The sequence below is a fragment of the Somniosus microcephalus genome, chromosome 15 (genome assembly GCF_052327205.1).
Source record: "Somniosus microcephalus isolate GS21.2 chromosome 15, FLI_Smic_1.0, whole genome shotgun sequence".
In the NCBI taxonomy this organism is placed as follows: Eukaryota; Metazoa; Chordata; class Chondrichthyes; order Squaliformes; family Somniosidae; genus Somniosus; species Somniosus microcephalus.
In genome coordinates, this window is record NC_141001.1 from 20,381,254 (window position 1) to 20,402,514 (window position 21,261).

A 21,261-nucleotide genomic window follows, 5' to 3' on the forward strand; every position below is an offset into this window, starting at 1 on the left:
CAACTTCTCGTTTGATTCCACTCATTTCCTCCAAATCAAAGGTGTTGCTTTGGGTACCCGCATGGGTCCTAGCTATGCCTGCCTTTTCGTGGGATATGTGGAACACTCTTTGTTCCAGTCCTACTCGGGTCCCCTCCCTGACCTCTTTTTCCAGTACATTGATGACTGTGTCGGTGCCGTCTCCTGCTCTCACCATGAACTAGAAAATTTCATTCACTTTGCTTCCAATTTCCACCCTTCCCTCACCTTCACATGTTCCATCTCCGACTCTTCCCTTCCCTTCCTTGACTTCTCCATCTCCATCTCTGGGGATAGGTTATTGACTAACATTCACTACAAGCCCACTGACTCCCACAGCTACCTGGACTACACTTCCTTCCACCCCGCTTCCTGTAAGGACTCTATTCCATTCTCCCAGTTTCTCCGTCTCCGCCGCATCTGCTCTGATGATGCCACCTTCCATTTCAGTGCTTCCGACATGTCTTCCTTTTTCCTCAACCGAGGATTCCCCTCCACTGTGGTTGACACGGCCCTTGACCGTGTCCATTCTATCTCCCGCACTTCTGCCCTCACCCCCACCCCTCCCTCTGGGAACCACGATAGAGTTCCCCTTGTCCTCACCTTTCACTCCACCAGCCTCCACATTCAACGGATCATCCTCCGCCAATTCCGCCACCTCCAGCGTGATCCCACCACCAAGCGCATCTTCCCCTCACCTCCCCTTTAAGCATTCCATAGGGACTGCTCCCTCCGCGACACCCGAGTCCACTCCCCTACCACTCCTCTACATTAGGGAGACCAAACGCAGATTGGGTGACCGCTTTGCGGAACACCTCCGTTTAGTCCGTAAGGGTGATCCTGAGCTCCCGGTGGCCTGTCACTTTAATTCACCGCCCCATTCCCACTCAGACCTCACCGTCCTCGGCCTCTTGCACTGTTCCACGGAAGCTCAGCGTAAGCTCGAGGAACAGCACCTCATCATTCGATTAGGCACTCTACAACCCTCTGGGCTCAACATAGAGTTCAACAATTTCAGATCATAACCTCAGCCCCTATCACATATATATATATATATATTGTTCCCTCCCACTTGGCAGCTGTCCTTCATTCTGCCAGCGCAATTCACACGCCATCTGAGCCATTCATTGTTCCTTAATCTGTCCCATTACCACCTCCTCTCGCCTTGAATATCTCTTAATGTCTCTCAATGTCTCTCAATCTCTCCTGCTTTCTATCCTATCACTGACCTTCCCCTTTGTTCTTTCATCCCCTCCCCCTTTTCCCAGCCCCTAACTTGCTTTAAAATCTATTCTATTTCCTGTTTTTTTCCAGTTCTGACGAAAGGCCTTCGACCTGAAACGTTAACTCTGTTCCTCTCTCCACGGATGCAGCCTGGCTTGCTGAGTTTTTCCAGCGTTTTCTGTTGTTATTTTGGATTTCCAGCATCTGCAGTATTTTGCTATCGTAAGGAGATATTCCGGCAGGTGACCGAAAGATTAGTCAAAGAGATAGGATTTAAAAGGAGGAAAGAGGCGGGGAGGTTTATGGAGGGAATTCCAGAGTTTAGGGCCTAGGCAGCTGAAGGCACGGCCGCCAAACCTTAAAAGAAAGGAACAGAGAGAAGTGATGGCTGGGTAGTCACTGAATTCGAACCCTCCCCATCAGCTGTAATCGGACTCTTCCGAGGAGTTATTCCTGTACAGCACGGACTGTGGCTGTGATGCAACTGTGTGGACAGAGAGGAGCTTGACCTGTACCCAACCCATCCTCTACATGACCTGGCACCAAGTGGTTCATGTGGGATTGATGTTCAATTAAACACACACTTTGGTTCTGTCTTCACAAATGAGGACACAAATAACCTCCCAGAGATGTCGGGGAACATAGAGTCTAATGAGAGGGAGGAACTGAAAGAAATCAGTATTTGTAGGGAAATGGTGTTCGGGTAATTGATGGGATTGAAGGCCGATAAATCCCTAGGGCCTGATAATCTACATCCTAGGGTACTTAAGGGAGTGGCCCTAGAAATAGTAGATGCATTGCTGGTCATCTTCCAAAATTCGATAGACTGTGGAACAGTTCCCATGGATTGGAGGGTAGCTAATGTTACCCCACTATTCAAAAAAGGTGGTAGAGAGAAAACGGGGAATTATAGACTGGTAAGCCTGACATTAGTAGTGGGGAAAATGCTAGAGTCCATTATAAAAGGTGTAATAGCAGAGCACTTGGAAAACAGTGACAGGATCGGACAACGTCAACATGGATTTACAAAAGGTAAATCGTGCTTGACTAATCTACTGGAATTTTTTGAGGATGTAACTGGTAGAATAGATAAGGGAGAACCAGTGGATGTGGTGTATTTGGACTTTCAGAAGGCTTTCGATAAGGTCCCGCATAAGAGGTTAGCGTGTAAAGTTAAGGCACATGGGATTGGGGGCAAGGTACTGACTTGTATAGAGAACTGGTTGGCAGACAGGAAGCAAAGAGTTGAAATAAGCGGGTCTTTTTCCGAGTGGCAGGCAGTGACTAGTGGGGTACCGCAGGGATCGGGGCTAGGACCCCAACTATTCACAATATATATAAATGATCTAGACGAGGGAACTAGATGTAATATCTCCAAGTTTGCAGACGACACAAAGCTGGGTGGGTGTGTGTGCTGTGAGGAGGATGCAGAGAAACTCCAGTATGATTTGGACAGGTTGGGTGATTGGGCAGAAGCATGGCAGATGCAATATAACGTGGATAAATGCGAGGTTATCCACTTTGGTGTCAAAAACAGGAAGGCAGATTATTATCTGAACGGCAATAGATTGGGAGAAGGGGAATTGCAACGAGACCTGGGTATCCTTGTGCACCAGTCGCTGAAGGTAAGCATGCAGGTGCAGCAGGCGGTTAAGAAGGCAAATGGTATGTTGGCCTTCGTAGCGAGAGGGTTTGAGTACAGGAACAAGGATGTCTTGCTGCAGTTGTACAGGGCCTTGGTGAGATCACATCTTGAGTATTGTGTGCAGTTTTAATCGCCTTATCTGAGGAAGGATGTTCTTGCCATGGAGGGAGTGCAGCGAAGATTCACCAGACTGATACCTGGGATGGCAGGAATGATGTAGGAGGAGAGATTGGGTCGATTGGGCTTATACTTGCTGTAGTTTAGAAGAATGAGGGGGTATCTCATTGAAACTTATAAAATTCTAACAGGACTAGACAGACTAGATGCAGGAAGGATGTTCCCGATGGCCAGGGAGTCCAGAACCAGGGGTCACAGTCTAAGGATAAGGGGTAAGCCATTTAGGACAGAGATGAGGAGGAATTTCTTCACCGAGAGAGTGGTGAACCTGTGGAATTCTCTACCACAGAGGGCAGTGGAGGCCAATTCATTAAATATATTCAAGATGGAGTTACAGTAGATATATTTCTTAAGGCTAAAGGGATCAAAGGATATGGGGAGAAGGCAGGGACAGGGTACTGAATTTGGATGATCAGCCATGATCTCGTTGAATGGCGGAGCAGGCTCGAGGGGCTGAATGGCCTACTCCTGCTCCTATCTTCTATGTTTCTATGTTTCTATCCCACTCCCCCACCCCCCTCCTCCCCGCTACCGACAAACCTTCACCTCACCGACAGAAAATTTACACAGACATAAACTGTGACAATCAAGAAAAGAAAAAGCAGAAGTATCCAGCCCAAGGCTTCCCTTACAACTCTTGTCTGACACACAGTGCCTTGTAACACCGCTCTGGGACCTCTGCACCTCCGCAGAGTGAAAATCCTCACAAACCGAGAGAGCAAACACACAGCTGAGGGCTCAACACCCCGTAATCACCGTTTGCAGTGAATATTTGACGTACCCAGTGATCGAGTATCTGTTGTCCAGCCCCACCTGTGAAGAATGTCTACTTGGTGCGTGACAGGACTCACCAGCTGGTGAACATCAGAAGCTTCCTTCAGGAGGGAAAGTGCGCAGCAGTGCGGTGTCAATGATTGCAGACAAACTCGCACTGTTTCCTCCAGCACTCAGGGGGTTACTTTCGAATTCAGTGACTCACTGAAGCCAGCGCAGAGTTCCTGCCACTTCTGGTCCTTCTAACAGTTGATGACTTGAGTAAGTGGAGGATCCCCCGCGAGCTGTAGCTCCTTAAAATGCTGCAAGTCCCGGATAACATGGGCACGACCATAATGTGCTCAGTCCTGCGTTCAGGAGTGACACTGCTCCTTGATGTACACCCTATCTATTCCGTACAACAGCTAACCACTTGCTGGCTGTGTTCCTGAATAGTTAACCGCCGTGCTACCTTGCTCTTGCGCTCTTTTCCAGCCAAGGTTTCCGTATCCCTTCAATCCCTTCCTGTATCCTGCTACATGTTGTGGTGGTGACGTACTTGGATGTGTTCCTTCTGCCCGAGGAAAGCTGCGTGATTCCAAACTCTTTTACCATCGAAGTCTTACGATAGTAAAACAGGAACTAGGCTGAACAGGTCAACGCGCATCGGAACCAGCTGTTAAGAAAGGCAGTCGAGCCCCTCCCCTCCTGAGGGGAACATCTGATGTTCACTAGCTGGCGAGTCCTGTCACCTCACTAAGTAAACATTCATCACAGGAGGGGCTGGACAGCAGATATTCAACCACTGGGTGCATCACACCCAAACCTGATTCTGTCCTCATCTGATAATAGATACCCGCACACACATACCCTCACACACACTCTCACACACCTCCAAGCCCACTCCCACTCCCAAATCAAACCCACAACAGAAGTGGCCCCTCCTCCCGAAACCCCAGCCCGTGGCAGACACCCCCACCCCTCCCGAAGGCCACAGCAGATATGTCCCCCTCTCCTTGCCCATCCTTCCCAGGCCCACAGCAGCAGTTCCTGTTGCCCATGCAGTAAAATGTTGCTGCCTTGCACATTATGACCATGAGCCCATTACGAGTTGTGATTTAAATCATTATTAATCTCTTCAAAGGCAACAGTGGGTGTAAGCATGCACAAGAAAGTGTAGCTAATAAATACAGGTGCCCTCTACCACCAGTCGTAAACAGCCGTTAGTTTAGAACTCTGCTGCCTGTGTCCCCTCCTGCAATAAGGACCCCCACCCACCACCTGTGCTCTTGCCACGATTTACTGGCTCCCAGTTTCCCCACCATCCCCGGATTTTAAAATCCCACCTTGGTCTCGCTCCACTTGACTTCGACGATTTTCTCCAGCTCTATTTCCCGTCCCGTACCAGATTCCAGATTACTGCTTGCATCCCTTTCCGCCACTAGCACCCATCCTTTGAAGTTCTCACCTTGAATCACTTTGCCGTGCTACCTTGCTCTTGCGCTCTTTTCCAGCCAAGGTTTCCGTATCCCTTCAATCCCTTTCTATCTCCTGCTACATGTTGTGGCGGTGATGTAGTCGCATGTGTTCCTTCTGCCTGAGAGGAGCTGTGTGAAACCAAACTCTTTTGCTATCAAAGTTTTAGATCGAACAACAAACAGAGATCAAGTTTAAAGGCAAGCCTCGTGAACACCTTGCATGTGGCCTGCTGCAGGCTCTAAGTTTTGGAAGCCAGTGCCTTCACCTCGGCCCCCTAATAAGCACCATCAGATGAAAGATGTAACTGGACAGTCTGCTGCAATGCAGCGACAGGCACAGGGAAACATTTTCCCTCCCTCCGACACTGCAAAGTCTGATTGTAGCATCACTGCTATGGAGAAAAGTAGGCCAAAGCCAGGCACCTCCCTTAGGCACATGAGGGCGCACTGCCATGGACAAACTCAGCTGAACAACATCCCAGGGACACAGCTCCCTCTCCTGAAGTAAAGCCGAGTCAAATTGAAAATCTCTTTTTATGTAAAAAAGCTTACACTGGAGACATAAATTGGACCGATCCCGTTACCATGCCAACAGCTAATCTGGTCCATTTTGGCTGTGTGAGAAAGATCAGAGATGCCAGCTAGCGAGATGTTCCAGACTGCAGAAATTTAACCAACCACCGTTAATTGACACAGACACTCAATACAACATGGCTGGCGCGTTTTGCTTAATGTTATTGGCTAGAGAGGGTACTACACAGACAATACACTGTACCACACACGCACTGTACCACATGCACTGTACCACACGCACACTGTACCACACGCACTGTACCACACGCACTGCACCACACGCACTGCACCACACCACCACACGCACTGCACCACACGCACTGCGCCACACGCACTGTACCACACGCACTGTACCACACGCACTGTACCACACGCACACTGTACCACACGCACTGTACCACACGCACTGTACCACACGCACTGTGCCACACGCACTGTGCCACACGCACTGTACCACACGCACTCTACCACACGCACTGTACCACACGCACTGTACCACACGCACTCTACCACACGCACTCTACCACACGCGCTCTACCACACGCGCTCTACCACACGCACACTGTACCACACGCACTGTACCACACGCACTGTACCACACGCACTGTACCACACGCACTGTGCCACACGCACACTGTACCACATGCACTGTACCACACGCGCTGTACCACACGCACTGTACCACACGCACTGTACCACACGCACTGTACCACACGCACTGTGCCACACGCACTCTACCACACGCACTGTACCACACGCGCTGTACCACACGCGCTGTACCACACGCGCTGTACCACACGCGCTGTACCACACGCACTGTACCACACGCACACTGTACCACACGCACTGTACCACACGCACTGTACCACACGCACTGTACCACACGCACACTGTACCACACACACTGTACCACACGCACTGTACCACACGCACTGTACCACACGCACTGTACCACACGCACTGTACCACACGCACACTGTACCACACGCACTGTACCACACGCACTGTACCACACGCACTGTACCACACGCACTGTACCACACGCACACTGTACCACACACACTGTACCACACGCGCTGTACCACACGCACTGTACCACACGCACTGTACCACACGCACTGTACCACACGCACTGTACCACACGCACACTGTACCACACACACTGTACCACACGCACTGTACCACACGCACTGTACCACATGCATTGTACCACACGCACTGTGCCACACGCACACTGTACCACACGCACACTGTACCACACGCACTGTACCACACGCACTGTACCACACGCACTCTACCACAAGCACTCTACCACACGCACTCTACTACACGCGCTGTACCACACGCACTGTACCACACGCACTGTACCACACGCACTCTACCACACGCACTGTACCACACGCACTGTACCACACGCACTGTAGCACACGCACTGTACCAAACGCACTGTACCACACGCACTGTGCCACACGCACTGTGCCACACGCACTGTACCACACGCACTGTACCACACGCACTGTAGCACACGCACTGTACCAAACGCACTGTACCACACGCACTGTGCCACACGCACTGTGCCACACGCACTGTACCACACGCACTGTACCACACGCTCTGTACCAAACGCACTGTACCACACGCACTGTGCCACACGCACTGTACCACACGCACTGTACCACACGCACTGTACCACACGCACTCTACCACACGCACTGTACCACACGCACTGTACCACACGCACTGTAGCACACGCACTGTACCAAACGCACTGTACCACACGCACTGTGCCACACGCACTGTGCCACACGCACTGTACCACACGCACTGTGCCACACGCACTGTACCACACGCACTCTACCACACGCACTGTACCACACGCTCTGTGCCACACGCACTGTAGCACACGCACTGTACCACACGCACTGTGCCACACGCACTGTACCACACGCACTGTACCACACGCACTGTACCACACGCACTGTGCCACTCGCACTGTGCCACACGCACTGTACCACACGCACTGTAGCACACGCACTGTACCACACGCACTGTGCCACACGCACTCTACCACACGCACTGTACCACACGCACTGTACCACACGCACTGTACCACACGCGCTGTACCACACGCGCTGTACCACACGCACTGTGCCACACGCACTGTACCACACGCACTCTACCACACGCGCTGTACCACACGCACTGTACCACACGCACTGTACCACACGCACTGTACCACACGCGCTGTACCACACGCACTGTGCCACACGCACTGTACCACACGCACTCTACCACACGCGCTGTACCACACGCACTGTACCACACGCACTGTACCACACGCACTGTACCACACGCACTCTACCACACGCGCTGTACCACACGCACTGTACCACACGCGCTGTACCACACGCACTGTGCCACACGCACTGTACCACACGCACTGTGCCACACGCACTGTACCACACGCACTGTGCCACACGCACTGTGCCACACGCACTGTACCACACGCACTGTGCCACACGCACTGTGCCACACGCACTGTGCCACACGCACTGTACCACACGCACTCTACCACACGCGCTGTACCACACGCACTGTACCACACGCACTGTGCCACACGCACTGTACCACACGCGCTGTACTACACGCACTGTGCCACACGCACTGTACCACACGCACTGTGCCACACGCACTGTACCACACGCACTGTACCACACGCACTGTGCCACACGCACTGTACCACACGCACTGTGCCACACGCACTGTACCACACGCACTGTGCCACACGCACTGTACCACACGCACTGTACCACACGCACTCTACCAGACGCACTGTACCACACGCACTGTGCCACACGCACTGTGCCACATGCACTGTGCCACACGCACTGTACCACACGCACTGTACCACACGCACTGTACCACACGCACTGTGCCACACGCACTGTACCACACGCACTGTACCACACGCACTGTAGCACACGCACTGTACCACACGCACTCTACCACACGCGCTGTGCCACACGCACTGTACCACACGCACTGTGCCACACGCACTGTGCCACACGCACTGTACCACACGCACTCTACCACACGCGCTGTACCACACGCACTGTACCACACGCACTGTACCACACGCATTGTGCCACACGCACTGTACCACACGCACTCTACCACACGCACTGTACCACACGCACTGTACCACACGCACTGTACCACACGCACTGTGCCACACGCACACTGTACCACACGCACTGTACCACACGCACTCTACCACACGCGCTGTGCCACACGCACTGTACCACACGCACTGTACCACACGCACTGTGCCACACGCACTGTACCACACGCACTCTACCACACGCGCTGTACCACACGCACTGTACCACACGCACTGTGCCACACGCACTGTACCACACGCACTGTACCACACACACTGTACCACACGCACTGTACCACACGCACTGTACCACACGCACTGTGCCACACGCACTGTACCACACGCACTGTACCACACGCACTGTGCCACACGCACTGTACCACACGCACTCTACCACACGCGCTGTACCACACGCACTGTGCCACACGCACTGTACCACACGCACTCTACCACACGCGCTGTACCACACGCACTGTACCACACGCACTGTACCACACGCACTCTACCACACGCGCTGTACCACACGCACTGTACCACACGCACTGTACCACACGCACTGTACCACACGCACTCTACCACACGCACTGTACCACACGCACTCTACCACACGCGCTGTACCACACGCACTGTGCCACACGCACTGTACCACACGCACTGTGCCACACGCACACTACCACACGCGCTGTACCACACGCGCTGTACCACACGCACTGTACCACACGCACTGTGCCACTCGCACTGTACCACACACACTGTACCACACGCACTCTACCACACGCACTGTACCACACGCACTGTACCACACGCACTCTACCACACGCACTGTACCACACGCACTGTACCACACGCGCTGTACCACACGCACTGTACCACACGCACTGTACCACACGCACTGTGCCACACGCACTGTACCACACGCACTGTACCACACGCATTGTGCCACTCGCACTGTACCACACACACTGTACCACACACACTGTACCACACGCACTGTACCACACGCACTGTACCACACACACTGTACCACACGCACTGTACCACACGCACTGTACCACACACACTGTACCACAGACACTGTACCACACGCACTGTACCACACGCACTGTGCCACACGCACTGTGCCACACGCACTCTACCACACGCACTCTACCACACGCACTCTACCACACGCACTCTACCACACGCACTCTACCACACGCACTCTACCACACGCACTGTGCCACACGCACTCTACCACACGCACTCTACCACACGCACTCTACCACACGCACTCTACCACACGCACTGTGCCACACGCACTGTGCCACACGCACTCTACCACACGCAGTCTACCACACGCACTCTACCACACGCACTCTACCACACGCACTCTACCACACGCACTCTACCACACGCACTGTGCCACACGCACTCTACCACACGCACTCTACCACACGCACTCTACCACACGCACTCTACCACACGCACTGTGCCACACGCACTCTACCACACGCACTCTACCACACGCACTCTACCACACGCACTGTGCCACACGCACTCTACCACACGCACTCTACCACACGCACTCTACCACACGCACTCTACCACACGCGCTGTACCACACGCACTGTACCACACGCGCTGTACCACACGCACTGTACCACACGCGCTGTACCACACGCACTGTACCACACGCACTGTACCACACGCGCTGTACCACACGCACTGTACCACACGCGCTGTACCACACGCACTGTACCACACGCACTGTACCACACGCGCTGTACCACACGCGCTGTACCACACGCACTGTACCACACGCACTCTACCACACGCACTCTACCACACGCACTGTACCACACGCACTCTACCACACGCACTCTACCACACGCGCTGTACCACACGCACTGTACCACACGCACTGTGCCACACGCACTGCGCCACACGCACTGCGCCACACGCACTGCACCACACGCACTGTACCACACACACTGTGCCACACGCACTGTACCACACGCACTGCACCACACGCACTGCGCCACACGCACTGCGCCACACACACTGCGCCACACGCACTGCACCACACGCACTGCACCACACGCACTGCACCACACGCACTGTACCACACGCACTGTACCACACGCACTGTACCACACGCACTGGGCCACACGCACTGTGCCACACGCACACTGTACCACACGCACTGTACCACACGCACTGTACCACACGCACTGTACCACACACACTGTACCACACGCACTGTACCACACACACTGTACCACACACACTGTACCACACGCACTGTACCACACGCACTGTACCACACACACTGTACCACACGCACTGTACCACACACACTGTACCACACGCACTGTACCACACGCACTGTACCACACGCACTGTGCCACACGCACTGCGCCACACGCACTGCGCCACACGCACTGTGCCACACGCACACTGTACCACACGCACTGTACCACACGCACTGCGCCACACGCACTGTGCCACACGCACACTGTACCACACGCACTGTACCACACGCACTGTGCCACACACACTGTACCACACGCACTCTACCACACGCGCTGTACCACACGCACTGTACCACACGCACTGTGCCACACGCACTGTGCCACACGCACTGTACCACACGCACTCTACCACACGCACTGTACCACACGCACTGTACCACACGCACTGTGCCACACGCACTGTACCACACGCACTCTACCACACGCACTGTACCACACACACTGTACCACACGCACTGTACCACACGCACTGTGCCACACGCACTGTACCACACGCACTCTACCACACGCGCTGTACCACACGCACTGTGCCACACGCACTGTACCACACGCACTCTACCACACGCGCTGTACCACACGCACTGTACCACACGCACTGTCCCACACGCACTCTACCACACGCGCTGTACCACACGCACTGTACCACACGCACTGTACCACACGCACTGTACCACACGCACTCTACCACACGCGCTGTACCACACGCACTGTGCCACACGCACTGTACCACACGCACTCTACCACACGCGCTGTACCACACGCACTCTACCACACGCGCTGTACCACACGCGCTGTACCACACGCACTGTACCACACGCACTGTACCACACGCACTGTACCACACGCATTGTGCCACTCGCACTGTACCACACACACTGTACCACACGCACTGTACCACACGCACTGTACCACACGCACTGTACCACTCGCACTGTACCACACGCACTGTACCACACGCACTGTACCACACACACTGTACCACACACACTGTACCACACGCACTGTACCACACGCACTGTACCACACGCACTGTACCACACGCACTGTGCCACACGCACTCTACCACACGCACTCTACCACACGCACTCTACCACACGCACTGTGCCACACGCACTCTACCACACGCACTCTACCACACGCACTCTACCACACGCACTCTACCACACGCGCTGTACCACACGCGCTGTAGCGTACCACACGCGCTGTACCACACGCGCTGTACCACACGCGCTGTACCACACGCGCTGTACCACACGCGCTGTACCACACGCACTGTACCACACGCACTGTGCCACACGCACTGTGCCACACACACTGTACCACACGCACTCTACCACACGCACTCTACCACACGCACTGTACCACACGCACTGTACCACACGCGCTGTACCACACGCACTGTACCACACGCACTGTACCACACGCACTCTACCACACGCACTCTACCACACGCACTGTACCACACGCACTGTACCACACGCGCTGTACCACACGCACTGTACCACACGCACTGTACCACACGCACTCTACCACACGCACTCTACCACACGCACTGTACCACACGCACTCTACCACACGCGCTGTACCACACGCACTGTACCACACGCGCTGTACCACACACGCTGTGCCACACGCACTCTACCACACGCACTCTACCACACGCACTCTACCACACGCGCTCTACCACACGCGCTGTACCACACGCGCTGTGCCACTCGCACTCTACCACACGCACTCGACCACACGCACTCTACCACAAGCACTCTACCACACGCGCTGTACCACACGCACTGTACCACACGCACTGTGCCACACGCACTGCGCCACACGCACTGCACCACACGCACTGTAGCACACGCACTGTACCACACGCACTGTGCCACACGCACTGTGCCACACGCTTTGCGCCACACGCACTGTACCACACGCACTGTACCACACACACTGTGCCACACGCACTGCGCCACACGCACTGTACCACACACACTGTACCACACGCACTGTACCACACGCACTGTACCACACGCACTGCGCCACACGCACTGCGCCACACGCACTGCGCCACATGCACTGCACCACACGCACTGTACCACACGCACTGTACCACACGCACTGCGCCACACGCACTGTACCACACGCACTGTACCACACGCACTGTAGCACACGCACTGGGCCACACGCACTGTGCCACACGCACACTGTACCACACGCACTGTACCACACGCACTGTACCACACGCACTGTACCACACGCACTGTACCACACGCACTGTACCACACACACTGTACCACACGCACTGTACCACACGCACTGTACCACACGCACTGTACCACACACACTGTACCACACGCACTGTACCACACACACTGTACCACACGCACTGTACCACACGCACTGTACCACACGCACTGTGCCACACGCACTGCGCCACACGCACTGTGCCACACGCACACTGTACCACACGCACTGTACCACACGCACTGTACCACACGCACTGTACCACACGCACTGTGCCACACGCACACTGTACCACACGCACTGTACCACACGCACTGTACCACACGCACTGCGCCACACGCACTGTACCACACACACTGTACCACACGCACTGTACCACACGCACTGCGCCACACGCACTGTGCCACACGCACACTGTACCACACGCACTGTACCACACGCACTGTAGCACACGCACTGTACCACACGCACTGTAACACACGCACTGCGCCACACGCACTGTGCCACACGCACTGTACCACACGCACTGTGCCACACGCACACTGTACCACACGCACTGTACCACACGCACTGTGCCACACGCACACTGTACCACACGCACTGTACCACACGCACTGTACCACACGCACTGTGCCACACGCACTGTGCCACACGCACACTGTACCACACGCACTGTGCCACACGCACTGTACCACACGCGCTGTACCACACGCGCTGTACCACACGCGCTGTACCACACGCGCTGTACCACACGCACTGTGCCACACGCACTGTGCCACACGCACACTGTACCACACGCACTGTGCCACACGCACTGTACCACACGCACTGTAGCACACGCACTGTACCACACGCACTGTACCACACGCACTGTACCACACGCACTGTACCACCCGCACTGTGCCACACGCACACTGTACCACACGCACTGTGCCACACGCACACTGTACCACACGCACTGTACCACACGCACTGTACCACACGCACTCTACCACACGCACTCTACCACACGCGCTGTACCACACGCGCTGTACCACACGCACTGTGCCACACGCACTGTGCCACACGCACTGTACCACACGCACTGTACCACACGCACTGTACCACACGCGCTGTACCACACGCACTGTGCCACACGCACTGTACCACACGCACTGTACCACACGCACTGTGCCACACGCACTCTACCACACGCACTGTACCACACGCACTGTACCACACGCGCTGTACCACACGCGCTGTACCACACGCGCTGTACCACACGCGCTGTACCACACGCGCTGTACCACACGCGCTGTACCACACGCACTGTGCCACACGCACTGTGCCACACGCACTGTACCACACGCACTGTACCACTCGCACTGTACCACACGCACTGTGCCACACGCACTGTGCCACACGCACTGTACCACACGCACTGTGCCACACGCACACTGTACCACACGCACTGTACCACACGCGCTGTACCTCACGCACTGTAGCACACGCACTGTGCCACACGCACTGTGCCACACGCACTGTACCACACGCACTGTACCACTCGCACTGTGCCACACGCACTGTGCCACACGCACTGTACCACACGCACTGTACCACACGCACTGTACCACACGCACTGTACCACACGCACTGTGCCACACGCACTGTACCACACGCACTGTACCACTCGCACTGTGCCACACGCACTGTGCCACACGCACTGTACCACACGCACTGTACCACACGCACTGTACCACACGCACTGTGCCACACGCACACTGTACCACACGCGCTGTACCACACGCACTCTACCACACGCACTGTACCACACGCACTGTACCACACGCACTGTACCACACGCACTGTACCACACACACTGTACCACACGCACTGTGCCACACGCACACTGTACCACACGCGCTGTACCACACGCACTGTAACACTCGCACTGTACCACACGCACTGTACCACACGCACTGTACCACACGCACTGTACCACACGCACTCTACCACACGCACTCTACCACACGCACTCTACCACACGCGCTGTACCACACGCGCTGTACCACACACACTGTACCACACGCACTGTACCACACGCACTGTACCACACGCACTGTACCATACGCACTGTAGCACACGCACTGTACCACACGCACTGTACCACACGCACTGTACCACACGCACTGTGCCACACACACTGTACCACACGCACTGTACCACACGCACTGTACCACACGCACTGTAGCACACGCACTGTACCACACGCACTGTACCACACGCACTGTGCCACACGCACTGTACCACACGCACTGTACCACACGCACTGTACCACACGCACTCTACCACACGCACTGTAGCACACGCACTGTACCACACGCACTGTACCACACGCACTGTGCCACACGCACTGTACCACACGCACTGTACCACACGCACTGTACCACACACACTCTACCACACGCGCTGTACCACACGCGCTGTACCACACACACTGTACCACACGCACTGTGCCACACGCACACTGTACCACACGCACTGTACCATACGCACTGTAGCACACGCACTGTACCACACGCACTGTACCACACGCACTGTGCCACACGCACTGTACCACACACACTGTACCACACGCACTGTACCACACGCACTGTACCACACGCACTGTGCCACACGCACTGTACCACACGCACTGTACCACACGCACTGTGCCACACGCACACTGTACCACACGCACTGTACCACACGCACTGTACCACACGCACACTGTACCACACGCACTGTACCACACGCACTCTACCACACACACTCTACCACACGCACTCTACCACACGCACTCTACCACACGCACTGTGCCACACGCACTCTGCCACACGCACTCTACCACACGCACTCTACCACACGCACTCTACCACACGCACTCTACCACACGCACTGTGCCACACGCACTGTGCCACACGCACACTGTACCACACGCACTGTACCACACGCACTGTACCACACACACTGTACCACACGCACTGTACCACACGCACTGTACCACACGCACTGTACCACACGCACTGTGCCACACGCACACTGTACCACACACACTGTACCACACGCACTGTGCCACACGCACACTGTACCACACGCACTGTGCCACACGCACACTGTACCACACGCACTGTACCACACGCACTGTGCCACACGCACACTGTACCACACGCACTGTGCCACACGCACACTGTACCACCCGCACTGTACCACACGCACTGTACCACACGCACTGTGCCACACGCACACTGTACCACACGCACTGTGCCACACGCACACTGTACCACACGCACTGTACCACACGCACTGTGCCACACGCACTGTGCCACACGCACACTGTACCACACGCACTGTACCACACGCACTGTACCACACGCACTGTACCACACGCACTGTGCCACACGCACACTGTACCACACGCACTGTACCACACGCACTGTACCACACGCACTGTACCACACATACTGTACCACACGCACTGTGCCACACGCACACTGTACCACACGCACACTGTACCACACGCACTGTACCACACGCACTGTAGCACACGCACTGTACCACACGCACTGTACCACACGCACTGTACCACACGCACTGTACCACACGCACTGTACCACACGCACTGTACCACACGCACTGTGCCACACGCACACTGTACCACACGCACTGTACCACACGCACTGTACCTCACGCACTGTGCCACACGCACACTGTACCACACGCACTGTACCACACGCACTGTACCACACGCACTGTACCACACACACTGTACCACACGCACTGTGCCACACGCACACTGTACCACACGCACTGTACCACACGCACTGTACCACACACACTGTGCCACACGCACACTGTACCACACGCACACTGTACCACACGCACTGTACCACAAGCACTGTACCACACGCACTGTACCACACGCACTGTGCCACACGCACTGTACCACACGCACTGTACCACACGCACTGTACCACACGCACTGTGCCACACGCACTGTGCCACACGCACTGTACCACACGCACTGTACCACACGCACTGCGCCACACGCACACTGTACCACACGCACTCTACCACACGCACTGTGCCACACGCACTCTACCACACGCACTGTACCACATGCACTGTACCACACGCACTGTGCCACACGCACTGTACCACACGCACTGTGCCACACGCACTGTACCACACGCACTCTACCACACGCACTGTACCACACGCACTGTGCCACACGCACACTGTACCACATGCACTCTACCACACGCACACTGTACCACACGCACACTGTACCACATGCACTCTACCACACGCACTGTACCACACGCACTGTACCACACGCACACTGTACCACATGCACTCTACCACACGCACTGTACCACATGCACTCTACCACACGCACACTGTACCACACGCACACTGTACCACACGCACTGTACCACACGCACACTGTACCACACGCACACTGTACCACACGCACTGTACCACACGCACTGTACCACACGCACACTGTTCCACACGCACTGTACCACATGCACTGTACCACACGCACACTGTACCACACGCACTGTACCACACGCACTGTACCACACGCACACTGTACCACACGCACTGTACCACACGCACTGTACCACACGCACACTGTACCACACGCACTGTACCACATGCACTCTACCACACGCACACTGTACCACACGCACTGTACCACATGCACTGTGCCACACGCACTGTACCACAGGCACTGTGCCACACACACTGTGCCACACGCACTGTACCACACGCACTGTGCCACACGCACTGTGCCACACGCACTGTACCACACGCACTGTGCCACACGCACTGTACCACACGCACTGTACCACACGCACTGTACCACAGGCACTGTGCCACACGCACTGTACCACACGCACTGTGCCACACGCACTGTACCACACGCACTGTACCACACGCACTGTGCCACACGCACTGTACCACACGCACTGTGCCACACGCACTGTGCCACACGCACTGTACCACACCCACTGTGCCACACGCACTGTGCCACACGCACTGTACCACACACACTGTACCACACGCACACTGTACCACACGCACTGTACCACACGCACTGTGCCACACGCACTCTACCACACGCACACTGTACCACACGCACACTGTACCACACGCACTGTACCACACGCACTCTACCACACGCACACTGTACCACACGCACTGTGCCACACGCACTGTACCACATGCACTCTACCACACGCACACTGTACCACACACACTGTACCACACGCACTGTACCACACGCACACTGTACCACACGCACTGTACCACACGCACTGTACCACATGCACTGTACCACACGCACACTGTACCACATGCACTGTACCACACGCACTGTGCCACACGCACTGTACCACACGCACTGTGCCACACGCACTGTGCCACACGCACTGTACCACACGCACACTGTACCACACACACTGTACCACACGCACTGTACCACACGCACTGTACCACACGCGCTGTACCACACGCGCTGTACCACACGCACTGTGCCACACGCACTGTGCCACACGCACTGTACCACACGCACTGTACCACTCGCACTGTACCACACGCACTGTGCCACACGCACTGTGCCACACGCACTGTACCACACGCACTGTGCCACACGCACACTGTACCACACGCACTGTACCACACGCGCTGTACCTCACGCACTGTAGCACACGCACTGTGCCACACGCACTGTGCCACACGCACTGTACCACACGCACTGTACCACTCGCACTGTGCCACACGCACTGTACCACACGCACTGTACCACACGCACTGTACCACACGCACTGTGCCACACGCACTGTACCACACGCACTGTGCCACACGCACTGTACCACACGCACTGTACCACTCGCACTGTGCCACACGCACTGTACCACACGCGCTGTACCACACGCACTGTACCACACGCACTGTACCACACGCACTGTGCCACACGCACTGTGCCACACGCACACTGTACCACACGCGCTGTACCACACGCACTCTACCACACGCACTGTACCACACGCACTGTACCACACGCACTGTACCACACGCACTGTACCACACACACTGTACCACACGCACTGTGCCACACGCACACTGTACCACACGCGCTGTACCACACGCACTGTACCACACGCACTGTACCACACGCACTGTGCCACACACACTGTACCACACGCACTGTACCACACGCACTGTACCACACGCACTGTACCACACGCACTGTAGCACACGCACTGTACCACACGCACTGTACCACACGCACTGTGCCACACGCACTGTACCACACGCACTGTACCACACGCACTGTACCACACGCACTCTACCACACGCACTCTACCACACGCACTCTACCACACACACTCTACCACACACACTCTACCACACGCGCTGTACCACACGCGCTGTACCACACACACTGTACCACACGCACTGTGCCACACGCACACTGTACCACACGCACTGTGCCACACGCACTGTACCACACGCACTGTACCACACGCACTGTGCCACACGCACTGTACCACACGCACTGTACCACACGCACTGTACCACACGCACTGTGCCACACGCACTGTACCACACGCACTGTACCACACGCACTGTGCCACATGCACACTGTACCACACGCACTGTACCACACGCACTGTACCACACGCACTGTGCCACACGCACACTGTACCACACGCACTGTACCACACGCACTCTACCACACACACTCTACCACACGCACTCTACCACACGCACTGTGCCACACGCACTCTACCACACGCACTCTACCACACGCACTCTACCACACGCACTCTACCACACGCAGTCTACCACACGCACTGTGCCACACGCACACTGTACCACACGCACTGTACCACACGCACTGTACCACACACACTGTACCACACGCACTGTACCACACACACTGTACCACACGCACTGTACCACGCGCACTGTGCCACACGCACACTGTACCACACACACTGTACCACACGCACTGTACCACACGCACTGTGCCACACGCACACTGTACCACACACACTGTACCACACGCACTGTGCCACACGCACACTGTACCACACGCACTGTGCCACACGCACACTGTAGCACACGCACTGTACCACACGCACTGTGCCACACGCACACTGTACCACACGCACTGTGCCACACGCACACTGTACCACCCGCACTGTACCACACGCACTGTACCACACGCACTGTGCCACACGCACACTGTACCACACGCACTGTGCCACACGCACACTGTACCACACGCACTGTACCACACGCACTGTGCCACACGCACACTGTACCACACGCACTGTGCCACACGCACACTGTACCACCCGCACTGTACCACACACACTGTACCACCCGCACTGTACCACCCGCACTGTACCACACGCACTGTGCCACACGCACACTGTACCACACGCACTGTGCCACACGCACACTGTACCACACGCACTGTACCACACGCACTGTACCACACGCACTGTACCACACGCACTGTACCACACGCACTGTGCCACACGCACTGTACCACACGCACTGTACCACACGCACTGTACCACACGCACTGTACCACACGCACTGTGCCACACGCACACTGTACCACACGCACTGTACCACACGCACTGTACCACACGCACTGTACCA

At 56.0% G+C, this 21,261-nt stretch overlaps 1 protein-coding gene across 4 annotated transcripts in view; it reads right to left on the reverse strand.

The window, feature by feature from the left end:
* The window catches only part of LOC147106573 (tumor protein p53-inducible protein 11-like), a 335,413-nt gene that overhangs the window by 169,627 nt on the left and 144,525 nt on the right, over nucleotides 1-21,261 (reverse strand). The window contains exon 1 of one of the 4 annotated variants that reach the window (XM_086007525.1): nucleotides 4,290-4,432. The exons of 1 other annotated variant lie outside the window; for it this stretch is intronic. The gene's annotated coding sequence lies outside the window, so the exon portion shown is untranslated. 2 more of the 4 variants (XM_086007526.1, XM_086007524.1) reach the window with 2 other exon arrangements.